Below are 17555 nucleotides of genomic sequence, written 5' to 3'. Positions count from 1 at the left end.
GACACTCATTCTGATACTCAAAAAAACAACTAATAACCCATATAGACACTCGTGTAGCTACTCACCAACCCATGCAGCCACTTATACACAAAGTGAGACACTGATACAGATATTTACATATTTAAACATTACTCACTAATACATGTATTCACTAAGATACACTTAATAAGTCAGTTATACAATGAAATTTACAAAAACAACATCCATTTAGACACTAATTTACCCATTTATTCTTCCATCGACCTTTAGATATACATATATAAAAATATTTATTTTTTAGAAAGACACACATTGAGTGGATGATGTCATCAGTGATGTCATTAGTGATGTCACTGACCATGTGATGGGTGATGTAATATGTGACGTCATCAACAGTGCATTGCGGGCGCGTGAGTTATAGTTAGCTGTAATAACTGTAACAGGGGAATTTCAATGGTTTTGTATAAAAATTCCAGGTGAAGTTATCAGAAGAATGCTAGGAAAACGTTTATCAATATTACATGCTTCTAATTAAGTACATTTCAAATCATCACATGCAGTGTTCCACAAAGTCTCCCCAACTTACATTTAAAGTGGACAAACATGTTTCATGTGACAGACCCATAGGCCAACGCTGCAGCTTCCACATGCTTCAACACCCTCCACATACTCAGCAAGACCTTCAAATAGACCCACCCCCTGAATCAAGGAAGACCATCATCTAAGCACTCATCACCAGCAGGCTGGACTACGGGAACACCCTCCATACCGGAATCAACACATTCCTACTCCATAAACTTCAGACTGTCCAGAACACCGCAGCCTGACTCATCCTCAGCATCCCACAACAAGACCACATTACCCAGCATAAACGAGGACTCTACTTGCTCCCGTAGAAAAATGAGTGGCCTTCAAGCTGCTCACCCACACCTATAAAGCCCTCCAGAACACCGGACTCCAATACCTCAATCTCCTTCTACACCCCCAAAAGAAACCTCCACTTGGCTGACCAGGCCTTGGCCGAAATTCTCTGTATCCACAGAACCAGACAGGAGGCACACCCTTCTTCTACATCATGGCCAAGACCTGAAATGAACTGCCCCTCAGCATCAAATGAACCCCCACACTGAAAGCATTCAGGAAGACCCATAAGAGCTGCCTTTTCAAATCACCAAAGCTGCACAAATCTCCCTCACATACTTCCCCAGCGCCTGTAAACCCTCACAGGTGTGGACTGTGCTCTATACATCTCTAATTGATTAATTGATACAGCACCACAGTGAGTGTTTGACTGTTATCAACCGGCCCTGCCATTCGTTTGCCTGTCTGTAACTCTTAAGGGTAGTGAAATGAGCAGTACTACCTTCTCTAATAAAAATACACAGAATCATCTCTGAGATTGGCTTGGTTTGGCGTCACCTCTGAGAGCTACTTTCAGAGTGCTGGTGAGCTCCCAGTAGCTGCTGAGCTACTGGTTGGAGACCCCTGGTTTGGATAGTGAGTGGGGAATTGTAGGCCTGAAGCACAAGTGTGAAGGTGGTTAGACCACTACATGAATAGTGCATAACAGTTTGTAGCACTCCATGCCCTAAAGCCTGGCTCACTGCATGAGTACATGCCTACTGACTGAATGATTACATTAATATAAGTAAAGACACTGAGTGAATTCTTAATTGGTTGATTTTTACTTTAGTGAATGATTTATTACATGGTACTGAAAAACTCATTTTAAAATTGCAACAGCAGTCACACTGTGTTTGCTGGAGTATATAGATAGTGACTGGGGAATTGTAGGCCTAAAGCACAAGTGTGAAGCTGGTTACACCACTACATGCATAATGCATAGTATACATATATATGCAATAATTGTGAGCAAGTTGACACATCCAATATGTGCACTGGATGTGTCAACTTGCTCACAGTTAATAATACTCTTCATTTGAATATTATCAATAGCACAACTACTGGTAATAAATTATTTCAAAACTTGAGGCCACAGGTTCAAAGTGCCGTGAGGGTGCTTTGATACAATCTGTGGCAGCACAAGTGCTCTGTAAGCCAAATAAATAAAATACATACATATATTTCCTATAAAAAGGACCCCACAAAGTGGCTTAATTAGACCATGCACTAATAGGACAATTGTCTAAATCCTTTAAGTTTTGTATATTTTAGAATCACCATTCAAAGAAACCCTTGCATGCACTCACACACATCTGCAACCTCCTTGATGCCTTATGATGCACACTAATTTTAATGCCAATGAAGAAAGTATTGACAAAGCTAATAGCTCATACAGGTGAGTCCTAACAGCTTTTGTCTTATTTTAATGGTGTCACGGTCGAATACATCATTTTACTCAGCTGCAAATAAAAGGAACATCAAAAGTTTATGTTGCCTTAGGCTTCCATTGAGCCCATTGTTTATCTCCTTAAATTAAACAGATAGCTTGACATTATTACTCCATGTACCCAGCTTCTGTCTCAGTATGCGATTTTCTCTTTCTTTGCTACTATGATTCCTATTTCTTTGAAGTCTCTGAACATATAGTAAGCATATCAGTTTGGCAAGTTTGTATATGTTGGACATTGACAATATGCACAATGTGCCTATTTACAAAAAATAGTTTTGTGCAATTAAAGAACAGTCCTCCAGAAGAATTATCTTGCACACTCTTGCTTTGAATGAATGCAGAGAAGGTCTGCTGCAACGTCTGCTGCATAAGAATCATCCTGGCTCTTAAACAGTAAAGGAAGTAGGAACAGATTTACAATTCACAATCCATGAAGGTATTCAGCTGGGCATTAGACTATCGTTAGCAAAGTCAAAGCATTCCAAAGAGTGGGAGCTAAAAGGAAAATGATCTGCCACCAGATCTAGCTTTCCTCACTTTCGGGTTGCACAGCAGATTATGATTGCCCGAGCATAGTGCCCTGGGAGGAAAATATTTGTTGAGCTTCTCATGAAGGTACCTAGTGCCTTTCTCATAGAAAGCTCTGTGTGTACCATAAGTGTTTTAAATTTGATTCATGATTTAACCACCAGCCAATGAATTTGCTTCATGCCTTTCCTAAAAGAGTGTCTTTTTCGAATGTTCAGTAACAGCCGAGTTGCAGCATTCTGGACACGTAAAAGCTGGGTGAGCAGGCCTTGAGAAGCTCCCAGACAGAGTACATTAGCATAATCTAATCTGGAAGCGATGATTGCATGTTCAATACCCTTCTATGCAGATTGGGAGAGGCATTTTAAAAACTTTCATAAAGATTTTAAAATCTCCAAACCAATCAATCAGGGTTGGTAAAGCACAATTACTCACCTGTGATGGTCTCAAAGTTCTGGGTGAAGGGGCCAGCTCCAATGAGTTCTGGGGTCATCCGGGTGGCCAGGTCTTGAGGTCCTTCCTGAACTGGAGTACAGTGAGAGCTTGCCAAAAGTGGAGAGGGAGGTCGTTCCAGGCATTGGCTGCGAGGTAGGAGAAAAGGATTTTCCTCTCGCTCTGGTTTTGCAGATGCTTGGGACGGTGGCTAGAGCGAGGTCGGATGATCAGAGGGGTCTTTTGGGTGCGTGGAAAGAGAGGTGGTTGTTTGGGTCTTTGGTTCAGTGTTGTGAAGGACCTTGTATGCGTGGGTGAGGAGTTGGAAGGTTATTCTTCTTTCGATTGGAAGCCAGAGGAGGTCACAGAGGTGTTGGGTAATTAGAATGCAATCAGGGATATTGAGGTTCAATCTGGCTTTGGCATTCTGGACGGTCTGGAGTTTGCGAAGGAGTTTCTTGCTGATTCCAGCATAGAGGGCATTGCCATAGTCCAGTCTGCTGCTGATGAGAGCGTGCATGACCATTTTTCTGAATTCGGATGGGATCCACCTGAACGTCTTTCAAAACATACAGAGGGTGTTGAAGCAGGTTGAGGATACAACACTGATCTGGCGGTTCATTGTGAGTCTAGTGTAATGCTTAGGTTTCGTGCATGGTCCTTCGAGGTGGGGTATTTTCGAGGGAGGGGACCAGCAGGAGTTGTCGCATGCAGAGTCGGAGGAGCCAAAGATGAGGACTTCTGCTTTCTCAGAATTGAGTTTCAGGCAGCTGCTCTTCATCCAGGTGGTGACGACTTTCCTCCCTTCTTGGAAGTTGTGTTTGGTGATGTTTGGTTCGTTGGTGAGGGAGAGTATAAGCTGGGTGTCATCGGTGTAGGAAACAATGTTGAGTCTGTGGTTCCTGATGATGGTAGTGAGGGGGGCCATGTTGAAGAGTGTGAGGCTGAGGGAGGATCCCAGGGGCACTCCACTGTTGGTCTTTGTCAGCTCCCAGAGGTAGGGAGGGAGTATAACCCACTGAGTCCTGCTGTGAGGAAGGAGCATATCCAGTCGATGGCCTTACTGAGGATGCAGGTGTCGTGGAGTCTGGTGGTACATGTACAGTGGGAGACAGTGTCAAAGGCAGCCAAGAGGTCCAGGAGGATGACGGCTACCATTTCTTCCTGATCGAGGGGGGAGCAGATGTCATCAGTGGTGGCAAGTAGGGCGACCTCAATCCAGATTGGCAGATTTTCAGGATGTTGTTAGCTTCTATGAAGTTTGCTAGCTTGGTGTTGACAACCTTTTCAAATAACTTGGCTGCAAATGGAAGCGTGTAGATGGGCCAACATGAATTTGGGGTTCGTCGGGCCTGTGGAGGGTTTTTGCAGGAGGAGGTTAATTTTGGCAAGTTTCCATTCATCGGGGAAGGTGGCGGCCTCGAAGGAGAAGTTGATCTTTCAACATACTACGGGTGAGATGGCCGAGGCGGCTCTGTGGAAGATGTAATGTGGGCAGAGGTATGAGGAAACTCTGGAGTGGATGCTTTTCATGGTCTTCAAGGTGTCTCCTGTCACGAGTCGAGTCCATTTGAGCAGGGTCTGTTGGGTGACGTCGCATGAATGGGGAGCTGGAGCTGTGCAGAGTTCTTGGTTGTCAAAGCTGTCATAGACCATCTTAATCTTGAGGGGGAAGAAAGTTTTGAGTCTGTTATAAAGGTTTTGGGAGGGTGGGACGGCTGTAGTTTGGCTAGAGGGTTTATCGAATTCCTTGGTGATGGGGAAGATTTCTTTGGTGTTTGAGCGTTGGTGAGGATTCTGTCTTGGTGGGATTTCTTCCTTGTGGATTTGAAGAGATTGTGGTGTGCATTAGTGGCGGTTTGGTAGACGGTGTGTGTTTCTGAGGCTTTGTTGTTCCTCCATGTCTTTTCGAGTCATCTGCAGGAGTGTCTGAATTCTTGGAGTGCAGGGGTGAATCAGCTTCCTTTCTTGATGTGTCACACTGTGTTTTTCTTGAGGGGTGAATGTGTCAGTGCAGTTCATGATCCAGCGGTGGAGGAAGCGTGCTGCAGTATTTGCATCTGGCATAGTCAGTGGTGGGTGATGATGAGGAGGGAGGTGAGCTGGTCTTTGGTGTCTTCCAGCTTCTGCGAGGGGAGCTATGGACGTGCTTGTGTACAGTGGGTTCGTTGAAGGAGAAGTGGATGCAGAGTTGATCCGTTCAGAGTAGTTCTGTGGTGTAGCTGTAGGAGATGCTGTTTCTTTTGGCAAAGACAGCATCGAGTGTGTGTCCCGCTGTATGCGTTGGAGCAGTTACAAGGTGTTTCAGTCCTCATTGTTGGTGAGGTTCTCTAGGAGGGAGTTGGTGTTTGAGTCATCATGGTTGTCCAGGTAGAAGTTTAGGTCTCCGAGTAGGATGTAGTCTATGGAGGCGCAGGCATGGGGTGCGATGAGGTTGAGGATGGCGTCATTAAAGAGCACCCAGGGGGAGGGCAGCCTGTAGATGAGGGTTCTGAGGAGAGTCATTTTAGGGTTGGTCTGGATCTGGATGTGGAGGTGCTCCATGAAGGTCATCCGCGACGGTGGTTGTCATGCGTAGGGTGCTTTTGTTGACCATGGTGATGCCTCCTTCTTCGCAGATGGGACAGTACTTGCACAGGATCTTGTGTCCATCGGGAATGGCGGTAGAGATATTGGGTGCAGAGTTGGGGGTGGCTCAGGTTTCTGTGAGGAAGGCAACGTCGGGCGAGTAGGTGTTGCCGAGGTCCCAGATTTTTATGTTGTGCCTGTGATGGGAATGTACGTTGAGGAGGATGCAGTTGAGTGGTTTGTGAGCAGTGAAGTCTGGTAGGTTGGGGGTTACTGCAGGGGTACAGAGGTGGGTGAAGGTACAGCGGCAGTGTAGACAGTCAAAAGGTCCTTGTGTGATGTTCAGTGTCAAGAGCTGACAGTTGTTGTAGCATCTGGTGTTGAGTGCATGTATGGTGCTGGAGTCGTAGCAGAGGTGAGTCAGAGGACCTGGGTCCCTGGGGCTGGTCACGGTTGAGTCATGGAGAGCGCAGAGAGCCTTGCCTTTGGCGTGTCAGTGGCGCTGTGGCATAGTGTCCTCCATTAAGTAGGGTCGGGGGAGGGCGGATCAGATGGAAGACAGGAAGGGCACACTGGAGGGGAGGGCCCGCAGAGGCAGCAGAAGAAGGGGAAAATTTCTGGAAAAATTAATGAGAAATGCAAAAAAAAAGAAAGAGACAGAAGGAAAAAAAGAGGGCACAGAGGAAAAGAGGCATGTAAACAAGAAGCAAGAGAGGAAGAGGCAGAACAGCAGAGTGCTCTTCCACTGGACCACCAGGGATGAGGTGCAGGCAGGAGCCTGCAGGTGGAGGAGGGTCTCAAACAAACTGCAAGAGTGAGCTCAGGGCTCAGGGGGAAAACCTCAGTGGTGGAGCTGTGCAGGGGAAGAGCAGCCACACTGACCAGTTCACTGGTTTTGCTCTTTGGGCCATGCAGAAGCCCCCATTCAGTAGGAATCGGGGGAGGGCGAGTTAACTATGAGCTTTGAAAAGACACACTGGAGGGAGGGAGGAACCATGGGGGCAGCAGGGGAAAAACACAGGAAAACTATATCAGAAATGCGAATAAACCAAAAACAGAGAAAAGAGAAAAAAAGGGCAAGGAGGAAAAGAGTTAAGAGGGCACAGAAAAAAGAAGCAAGAGAGGTAGAGGCAGAACAGTAGAAGAGAAGAGTGCTCTTCCACTGGACCACCAGGGATGAGGCACAGGCAGGAGCCTGCAGGTGAAGGAGGATCTCGAACACCCTGCAAGAATGAGCTCAGGGCTCAGTGGGCAACCCTCAGTGGTGGAGCTATGCAGTAGGGAGAGCAGTCACACTGACCAAGTCAGTGGTCTTGCTCTTCTTGCAGCACAGCTGCTGCCATTAAGTAGGGAATGAGGGAGGGCGGGACAGCTGGGAGCCAGTAAAGACACACTGGAGGGGGGAGAGGCCACAGGCTCAAATGACTGGATCGTTGGTAAAAAGCTAAATTTTAAACTGTAAGAAAGAAATTTGCACACCTAGAATTTTACTTTGTTTTCTGTGTTTTTAAAAGAAATACAAGTTACTGTACTTGCACGTAAGTCGGATGTTCTGGCTTCCCTGCTGCCCCGAGTGACTCCCACTGCAACAGCCAATCAGGTGGCGAGAGGGCGGAGCTGTGGGCGGGGACCAGAGTGAAATACAGCCAGCAGCGCGGGAGATCCCCATTAGGCTCGAATGACTGGATCGCTTAGGCTGGCAAAAAGCTAAATTTTAATCTGTAGGAAAGAAATTTGCACTGCTAGAATTTCACTGTGTTTTCTCTGTTTTTAAAACAAATACAACTTACTATCCTTGTGCGTAAGTCGGCTGTTATGGCTTCCCTGTTGCCCCGAGTGACTCCCCTGCAACAGCCAATCAGGTGGCGAGAGGGCGGAGCTGTTGGCGGGGACCGGAGTCAAATGCAGCCAGCATCGCGGAAGCGCAACGGACGCGCGCAGCGGGCATGCTGGCGGTGCGCCAAAGGCGAGCCAAAGGCAAGTCCGTCTGCACCCGTCCGCGCCCATCCAGACCCAGGGCCCAGGCAGTATACCCGAGCCATTACCAACTCCTCGGACACCCTAAAACTGATGCGCTCCCCCTCCTATTTTTGGCAGGAGAAAAACAGGTCTTATTCGCGGAGCAAGGAATCCTATTCGAAAGGCGCGATTTCCCAGAAATATAGATTCCTACCACCTTTTTACAGGGCTCTCCTCACCTGGTTAAACCCCAGCCCAGGCCTTTATCAATTTACTACCTCAACACACGCTCCCTTGTCAAACACCAGCTGGATATCCTTCTTCTCCTGCTCACTGACACACCTGATTTATTGCTGTTGACAGAAACTTGGCTTACTGAAGACTCCGCTCCAGATTTGCTGGCAGCTATTCCCTCTAACTATTATGTTATATATGCCAACCGCTCTTCAGGTAAAAGGGAGGGGAAGTCGCAGCCATTATCAACACCAACTTCAGGTTCAGTACCCTGCCCTCTCTCCCTCTCAATGAGGCGAATAACATAGTAATCCAACTAGATTCCGCCATGGACACCTTTGTCTGTGTATTAGTCTATAGGCCCCCAAATCAGATGGCTCACTTTCCCCTCTTACTTAGCGAGCAGATGGCGAAACTCGATACCGACCACGCTAAGGTCCTCCTTATAGGTGATCTTAACTACTGGTACAATGATCACCTTGAAGGACCTCAATCTGCTGAGCTATCTGACCTCCTCACTAACTTAAATTTTACACAACAAGTCTCTTCTCCCACTCCCACCCATGTGAAGGGGCACATCCTAGATCAAGTGTGGACTAATGGCATGACCACTTCAACTCCTACAAATGACCCTTGCGTCTGGAGTGATCATCATCTTATAAAATTCATGATCATACTGCCATGAACATAAAACCAGAACAGTTGAAGGTGGCTATGCTAGGAAATGGAATGCCATCAATAAAAAAGACTTTCTCGACACCATGACCAACACTACCCCGTCCCCAGGCAATGACATCAACAACACTGAGACAAATCTTTCCCAATGGCTTCTTGAGGCCAGTAACAAGCACGCACCTCACAGGAAAATTAAATTAGCCCGAAGTGCTGATGCTCAGAGATGGTTCTCCTCCAAATTTAAGACCCAGAAACTGGCCTTACGCCAACTAGAGAGGCAGTGGTGATGGGTATACTCCTTGATAAGAAACTGCTGTACATATCCACCGGGAAAGAATGTATGAAGACTATCATCGCAGCGAAAGCTGCTCATTTCTCTTCACGCATCCTTAACTCTAACAAAAGCTCCAAAGAAATCTTTGTTATCATGAATGAACTGTCCAACCCAGACAGGGTTCTTACAAAGGTCATGCCCTCTCAAGCTCTCTGTAATTCCCTAAATGATTACTTTATAGAAAAAATCATTACCATCAAAGCCAGCATTCCTCTGCACTCCACCATGTCACCCGCTACCACTATACACAGTAACAAATGTACTCTTAGTTGGTTTCCCCCCATCAGCACTCAGATTCTTCAGGAGCTCCTCATGAAAGTAAAAGCTGGAGCTCCCTCTGACTGCTGTCCACCTCACATACTCAAGGACTGTTTATCAGTCTATCCTGGCCCAGCACTCACGCTATTGAATGAGTCACTCACTACCAGTCAATTTCCTAAAGCATTTTAAAAAGGCACTGTGGTCCCTCTCCTGAAGAAACCCGGTGCTGATCCTACACTTTTACCTCATTATCATCCCGTCTCCCTTCTCCCATTCCTAGCAAAAGTGCTTGAGGCTCATGTAGCCAAATGCCTGTCAGCCTTCCTGGAAGAATCTAAATATCTTAATTCCTATCAGGCAGGTTTCCGGTCAGCCCATTCTAATAAAACCGTCATCTTAGCTGTCCTGGACACTCTCAGTGACGGCGCGGATAAACGCTCTCCTCAAGCACTGGTCCTTCTGGACCTCTCCACCGCCTTTGACACGGTCGACCATGCTATTTTGGTCGACCGTGTCAAACAAGCTGGCATTCTGGGTGTAGCTGCTTGTTGGCTCTCCTCGTTCCTGGAGGATCGCTTCCAGGCCGTCCGCCTAGGCCACTTTGTGGCCCCACCACGCTCTTCCTCCCCATCTGTTCAACCTTTACATCCTCCCCTTAATCCACTCCCTTAAAGACAGGAATGTGACCGTTTTTAACCATGCAGATGATCTTCAACTAGTTTTCCCGATTGATAACTCCCATAGTTCCATCACCGAATTTTAGACATTTACACATCCAACAGTGGATGGACCAGAACCACCTAAGTTAAACCCTGGGAAGACGGAACTTGTTCTTATTGGGGACAGCCTTCAATTTTGGGGTCCTCATTACTGGCCTTCAGAGTTAGGTCCTTCTCCCTCCCCCTCCCATTTGGCCAAAACCTTAGGAGTTACCCTCAACCATGATCTGTCACTAAAAACCCAGGTTGGCACGGTCATCTCCAAATGTTTCTTTCAAATAAGGAAGATCAAAAAGATACATTGGTTCTTCACACAGGAATCCCTGACTCAAGTGGTGGTCACCACTGTCTTGTCTCTCCTGGACTATGCCAACTCTGCATACATGGGCATGCCTATCTATCTGTTCAAATGGCTACAGATGGCCCAAAACCAGGCAGCCAGACTGATCCTGCATCAACTCAGATGGCAGCCTGCCACCCCTTTGCTGAGGTCACTTCACTGGCTCCCAATTCCTCAACGCTGTGCCTTTAAGGTGGGCGGCCTCATCTTTAAATCTCTGCATGGTAACAACCCCAAATTTATCAACACTTTAATATCCAGGCACACCTCGTCCCGGAACCTCCGCTCTGCTCATCTCTCACTGCTCACCATCCCTGTATTCAAACGAGTCCGTCAATGTGGCTGTAGATTTGCCACTTTTGCTCCTAGCTTGTGGAACACTCCCCCGTTGGAGATCCGTTTCTGTACTGAGCTAATGCAATTTAGAAAATCCCTCAAAACGTGGCTATTTGCACAAGCCTATAACTAAAACTGTCCGTTAACATTCTCTGAGCCTTACAGTGCCATGAAACCATCCGGCGTACGTGCGCTTTATAAAGCATTTTTAACATTAAAAGAGGCAGCAGCAGCAGGGGAAAAATGCAAGCAAAAGAAAGGAGAAACCTGAAAAAAGAAAAAGACAGAAGAGACAAAAGAGGGCCAAGAGGTAAAGAGGCATCAGGGCATGGAAAAAATAAGCTAGAGAGGTAGAGGCAGAACAGCAGGGTGCTCTTCCACTGGACCACAAGGGATGAGGCACAGGCAGGAACCTGCGTATGGAGGAGGGCCTCGAACACCATGCAAGAGTGAGATCAGGAGGCAACCCTCAGTGGTGGAGCTGCACGGAAGGAGAGCAGTCACACTGACCAGGTCTGCAGTGGCCTGCACCTGTGGTTTGAACGATAAAGCTGTATCCATAAACACCCCCAGATTCTTGGCAACAGTTGGGTGGGTTTTATCCCCAGCTCAGGAGGCCAGAGTCTCAAGGCATCGACTGGGAAAGGAGTACCGAACACTAATATTTCTCCTTTATTAGAATGAAGTTGTAAATATCTGTTGTACGTCTGGTCCACAACAGCAGTGAGGCAGCCCTGAAAATCGTCAACCATTGTGTCACTGAGCTGTTGAAAAGCCAACATAGTACATATGATACTATTATCAGACATCACCTCTGTTCTATCAGGTCTAGTGGGGCCAAGAAGATGTTAAAGATCGTAAGGTCTGATGCTGAGCCCTGCGGGTCACTACAACTTAAGTCTCCGAACTGGAAGATGAAAGGAAATAGAAAAACTGCTTGTTGCTTGTTGGGTAAATGGGACCAAAGCCTATCTAAGGCTCTGCTCACTATTCCTGACTTCTCCAGTCTCTGTAAATGATCCTTTATTGGACACAGTGTTGAATGCGGCAAATAGATGTAATAAAAAACACTGCTGTTCGTCTGAAGTCAAGATTCCTTCTAATATATTCAGTGACCTCATGAGGGCCAAATCAGTACCGAAACCTGCGCGGAACCCTGACTGAGCGGAATGAACAATATTATTTTGCTGAACATGCTTGGTGATTTAACAATTCACCAGAGGTGCCAACATCTTCCCATGGACAGGGAGAAGTGGGATAGGCCTATAGTTGCTCAAAGGGAGCGAGTTGGCAATGAGTTTTTGATATCACAACTGGATTTTTCCAAATGGAAGTCACCTCACCCTGTTCTACAGATAAATTAAGAATAGCATTCATCTGCAGATTGATTGTAGTAAATGGATTTGATAGCATAAAGGGGGGGCACGGTTCAAGAGGAGATCCAGATTTGACTTTTAGAATTATATGTTCAGAATCTGCTAGCATGATCTCTTCGAATGACTCAAGCAGCAGCCAATCTCTAACCTGAGAAGGGTTAGAATTAGGCCTCAGAGATAGGTGTTCCACAGACCAATTCAAATTCGAGCACATTTTTTATACTTTAGTGTGAAAAAATAGGGATAGGTTTCCTACAGCAACAGCAAGGTTGGAATGACTTGTTTGTGAGCCTCTGGCTGCAAGAAAGCTTTAAAGATTTTTACAAAACGTTCTTGGGGTATTTTTGGAGGCTGCTATTTGTTAAGCAAAAAAGTAAATATTGTCTTTTTTTTGCTTGTTTGAAACCGCTTGTGAGCAATGCTATGTGCCTTCTGGCGGAACAGCCAGAGCTACCAAATTTGTGACTGTGGAACCAGGTTCGAGACTAGGCATCAGCTCAACATCCGGTCATTCTGTGCAAATTACTTACAGCCTGATTCATCAAGCTTAATTGCGCTCGCAAAGGGCCAGATTCTAAGAATCTGGCCCTTTGCGAGTGCAATTTTTGCATTTGGGATTCATCATCCCAAATGCAAACCGCCTGATTCATCAAGCTAAATTGCACTCGCAAAGGGCAAGATTCTCAGGCCCACATGCATCATTGTGTCTTTTTGCATTTCTTAATTTGCGAAAAATAAGGAATCGCAAATTAAGAAATGCAAAATGATATGCATCAATATTTTCGGTATTCTTGTGGGATTCGGTAAAAATCGCATTTTTTACCGAATCCCAAAGAAATACCGATTTCTTAACTTAATTTTCGCAATTTCCATTGATTCCTATGGGCCAAAAGGCCCATAGGAGTCAATGGAAATTGCGAGTGGCACTTAGAAAATTTCATGGGTGCAGGGGGGGGTCCAAAGGACCCCCCCATGCACCCCTGAAATGTACTTTTCAGCATAAGTTACATACACACATGTCCTAAGGACATGTGTGTGTGTAACTTTACAGTTTAAAAAATGCATTTTTGTGCATATTTAATCAATTTCGCAATTTACCACGAAGTTGAACTTCGTGGTAATTTGCACTTCCAATTTTTAAAAAAGCATATTTTTCTATAATGATGCATAGCATTTAAGAAATCGCACAATTGCGATTTCTTAAATGCTAATGCAATTTTAAAAATCGTAAAAAAGATGCGACTTCTAAAATGGCATGATGCATCCCAACAAGCACTTTTGCATTCGCAAACGGCCGATTTTAAGGAATCGCACCGTCTGCGACTGCAAAAATGCTTGATGCATGTGGGCCTTAGAATCTTGCCTTTTGCGAGTGCAATTTTTGCATTTGGGATTCATCATCCCAAATGCAAAAATCGCTATTTAAGAATTCGCACATTTGCGAAGAATTGAATTTAAGGAATCTCTATTTGAGATTCCTTAAATGCAATTCATGAAGCATTTTAAAATTGCGAAAATGCAATTTTGGGCCGCTATTTACCGAGAGGTCAGACCTCTCGGTAAATAGCAAAAACTTAGAAAAATGCATTTAAATGCATTTTTCTAAGTTGCATGTTGCACACACACATGTCCTTTGGACATGTGTGTGCGCAACACCTGTTTCAATTTGCATTTAAGGGGTGCTACAGGGTGTCCTTTGGACACCCCTGGCACCCTTTAAATCGCTATCTTATTTGCGATTAGCTAATTGCTAATCGCAAATAAGGAATACTCCCCATTCATTCCTATGGGCTTTTTGGCCCATAGGAATGAATGGGGAGTTATTCCTTATTTGCGGTTAGCAATTTGCTAATCGCAAATAAGGATTGTGTAGGAATCGCATTTCTTTATGCAATTCCTACATGAATACCGTTTTGCGAGTCCTTAATAGCGATTCGCTATGAATCATTATTAGGGGCGCGCAAAACGGCCCGTTGATGAATAAGGCTGAAAATTCGCTATTAAAGAATTCGCATATTTGCGAGGAATTGCATTTAAGGAATCTCTATTTGAGATTCCTTAAATGCAATTCATGAACCATTTTAAAATACCGAAATCGCTATTTTGGGCCGCTATTTACCGCGAGGTCAAACCTCGTGGTAAATAGCGAAAACTTAAAAAAATACATTTAAATGCATTTTTCTAAGTTGCATGTTACACACACACATGTCCTTTGGACATGTGTGTGCGCAACACCAATGTAGATTACATTTCAGGGGTGCTACAGGGTGTCCTTTGGACACCCCTGGCACCCTTGAAATCGCTATCTTATTTGCGATTAGCAAATTGCTATTCGCAAATAAGGAATGACTCCCCATTCATTCCTATGAGCCTTTAGGCCCATAGGAATGAATGGGGAGTTATTCCTTATTTGCGATTAGCAATTTGCTAATCGCAAATAAGGAATGTGTAGGAATCACCCCCCACATGCATCATTGTGACATTTTGCACTTCTTAATTTGCGAAAAATAAGGAATCGCAAATTAAGAAGTGCAAAATGCTATGCATCATTATTTTCGGTATTCATTTGTGATTCGGTAAAAATCGCAATTTTTACCGAATCCCAAATAAATACCGAATTCTTAAGGTAATTTTCACAATTCCCATTGATTCCTATGGGCCAAAAGGCCCATAGGAGTCAATGCAAATTGCGAGTGGCACTTAGAAAATTTCATGGGTGCAGGGGGGGGTCCAAAGGACACCCCCATGCACCCCTGAAATGTATTTTTCGCATCATGTTACACACACACATGTCCTAAGGACATGTGTGTGTGAAACATGAATGTTGAAAAAAAACCATTTTCAGCTTTTTAAACACTTTTTCCAAATGTACCGAGTGGTTCAACCACTCGGTAAATTTGGCACCCTAATTGCGAATTTACAGTTTTAAATTTAATGATGCATTGCTTTTAAGAAATCGCACATCTGCGACTTCTTAAAAGCACCCGCAATTTTAGAACTCGCAAACATGTTACGAATTCTAAAATTGCTTCATGCATCTCAAAAAGCACTTTTGCATTCGCAAACGGCCGATTTTAAGGAATCGCACCGTTTGCGACTACAAAAATGCTTGATGCATGTGGGGGCAAATTTCTTTATGCAATTTCTACATGAATCCCGTTTTGCAAGTCCTTAATAGCGATTCGTTATGAATCGCTATTAGGGGCTTGCAAAACGGGAGAATGATGAATCAGGCTGTTAATCTCCCCGTGCCTAGCAGAAAATGAATGTGTTGCGCTTATGAAAAGCGCTCCAATACCTTCAGGTCGAATTTGTGTTGTATAAAACAGCAAAAAATACATTTGACCTCCATTCCTTTTAAAAACTATTTGTGAATTGGCCTCTAAAATAGGATTATTAAAGGAATTTACATGAACATTTTATACAAATTGAGAGGACTGTGCTCTCTTTGCAATTTGAGTAATGAGTTGTTGAACCTTTGGGGGCGATTCACACAGTCATGAATGTGTATCTAAAAAAGTACTCGTTTAGTACTGCGTCCTGTACTCATAAATGCGTTTGGCAATCAGCCCCTATATATACTACGTACATCTTCCTGCCATATGTGAACATGTTAGATTACAAATGTATTGGAAAATAATGTTCTACTTCCTCCAGAATGTGTGTTTCGAAATTCCTCATCGTAGCATTAACAGTAAGTTGGAGAGGAGTGTGGGGGTGACAGGACACTTGACAAACATAATTTTAAATCTAGAACTGACTTTCCTGCTTTTGTGCTTAGCCAGGGTGATATTGGCCAGATGCTGAGTTCAACTCCTCAGTGAAAATGATTTATACTTAAAGTCTGGCATTGAGCCTGCACTCCTAAAGCTATTGTGAACACTCATGATTGTTAGTGACAGGAAGGTAAGTGTTTTGAGTTTGGTGTAGTGCTACAATAGAGCACAATGAGGGCCTGCTGAAATCCTTAATTAGTTTGTGCTCTTAGGCCTAGATTTATTATGCCTCTGTGTCACATTTGCAAAGCAACACAGGGCAAAACAAAGGCTTATTTGAAACTTACAACTCCACACAAGGCCTGTTTTGTGTGGCTTTGCGTGGGTTGAAAGAAAGTAAGGCAATGCATCTACTTGAGCTGCAATGCCTTACATGTCGGGCTTGGAGGTGGTCCATGGGAGGGCTGTGGGTGTTCCCACGCATCCATCATGGATTTTGGCACAAGTCCAGATTTTGACAAATCTAGAAAACCTGGGAATGCAACAAAATCCTTTGCCTTACTTGGGGCCTCATTTATGAGAAATGATGCATCGCTGCGTGAAAGCAGCGGTGTGTCACTTCTCAGTGCGCATTCCTTGCGACATGATTGATGCGTCATATTTACAGTATGACGCATCATGTCGCAAGGAGTTACAGATACGTCAGTATTTCTGACGTATCTGTAAGCGCAAAAGTGATGCATTGCTAGAGTTTGTCACAAAAGTGACGCAACTCCAGCAATGCGTCCTTTCACATGGGGAAAGCCCCATGTGAAAGGGCTTGTGCCAGTCTTACGCCTGCTGTGAGGCAGGCGCAAGATTTTGACGCAACAGCGTCCTAAAAGTGACACAGTGAAATCTCATAGATTTCACTGCGTCACTATTACGAGGCTTTTGCGGGGGAACGCCCCCTCTGCATACATTATACCTGATGCAGGTATAAGTAGCGCAGGGGTTTACAAAGTGACGCATCTGCTTAGATGCGTCACTTTGTAAATAGTGCGCAACAGGAGGCATGTTTTACGCCGCCGATACGTCACAAAAAGTGACGCATCGGAAGCTCAAAACTGACGCAAGGCCTCATAAATGAGGCCCCAAGTGAGGCCTAATGAGAAAAAATATATTTATTTCTCCTAGTTGTTTCCTCTTTCCTAGTGTGCTGCAGAAAGAGAATAAAGCCTCCATTGATTGTTTTGTTGAGGAAGGTGTCCCTTGTTGCACAATAACAGTACTCCCTGTAATGCTGGCACTCCTGTACTTTGGTGCAATGGTGCTCGCCCTGGCAGTAGCTGCACAAAGTGCGCCTGCACAGTGAGAGCAGAAATGCATCATATTATTGTAAATATGGAGCATTTCTGCTCTCTCTTTAACACAACGCAGTGCCTGCTGCTCGGCGCTGCCTGACTGATTAGTAAATATGACTCCATCCCTACCCGCACTTTGAGCTGAAAAGGTTTTATGTTCTATCTTTTTTCATGTAATTCTTCTGTTTTCTTCTCCTTTTATCATGTCCTTGTTCCCATGGTCCTTTCAGATGCAGCACAACAAAAAGTGCAGAGAAATAGAAGTCTTCATAAAAAAGATGCTCTTGTTGGTGATTGCAGACACTTTCTCGTATCCGTCTTTGCTGGCTGGTGTTGGTGCACGCTTACCTTTTACTCCTAAAACATGTTCTTTCATGTTTGAAATGTGTTGTAGAAAATTCA

The 17555-nt window shown here is 44.8% G+C and overlaps 1 protein-coding gene across 1 annotated transcript in view; it reads right to left on the bottom strand.

The window, feature by feature from the left end:
- LOC144769679 (sialic acid-binding Ig-like lectin 13) overlaps positions 1-17555 on the bottom strand; it is a 477913-nt gene that overhangs the window by 56656 nt on the left and 403702 nt on the right. The gene's annotated exons all lie outside the window — the stretch shown is intronic.

Source organism: Lissotriton helveticus, chromosome 7 (genome assembly GCF_964261635.1).
Source record: "Lissotriton helveticus chromosome 7, aLisHel1.1, whole genome shotgun sequence".
NCBI classification, from domain to species: domain Eukaryota; kingdom Metazoa; phylum Chordata; class Amphibia; order Caudata; family Salamandridae; genus Lissotriton; species Lissotriton helveticus.
The sequence above is the reverse complement of the archived record's forward strand: the minus strand, read 5'-3'. Positions and strand labels throughout refer to the sequence as shown.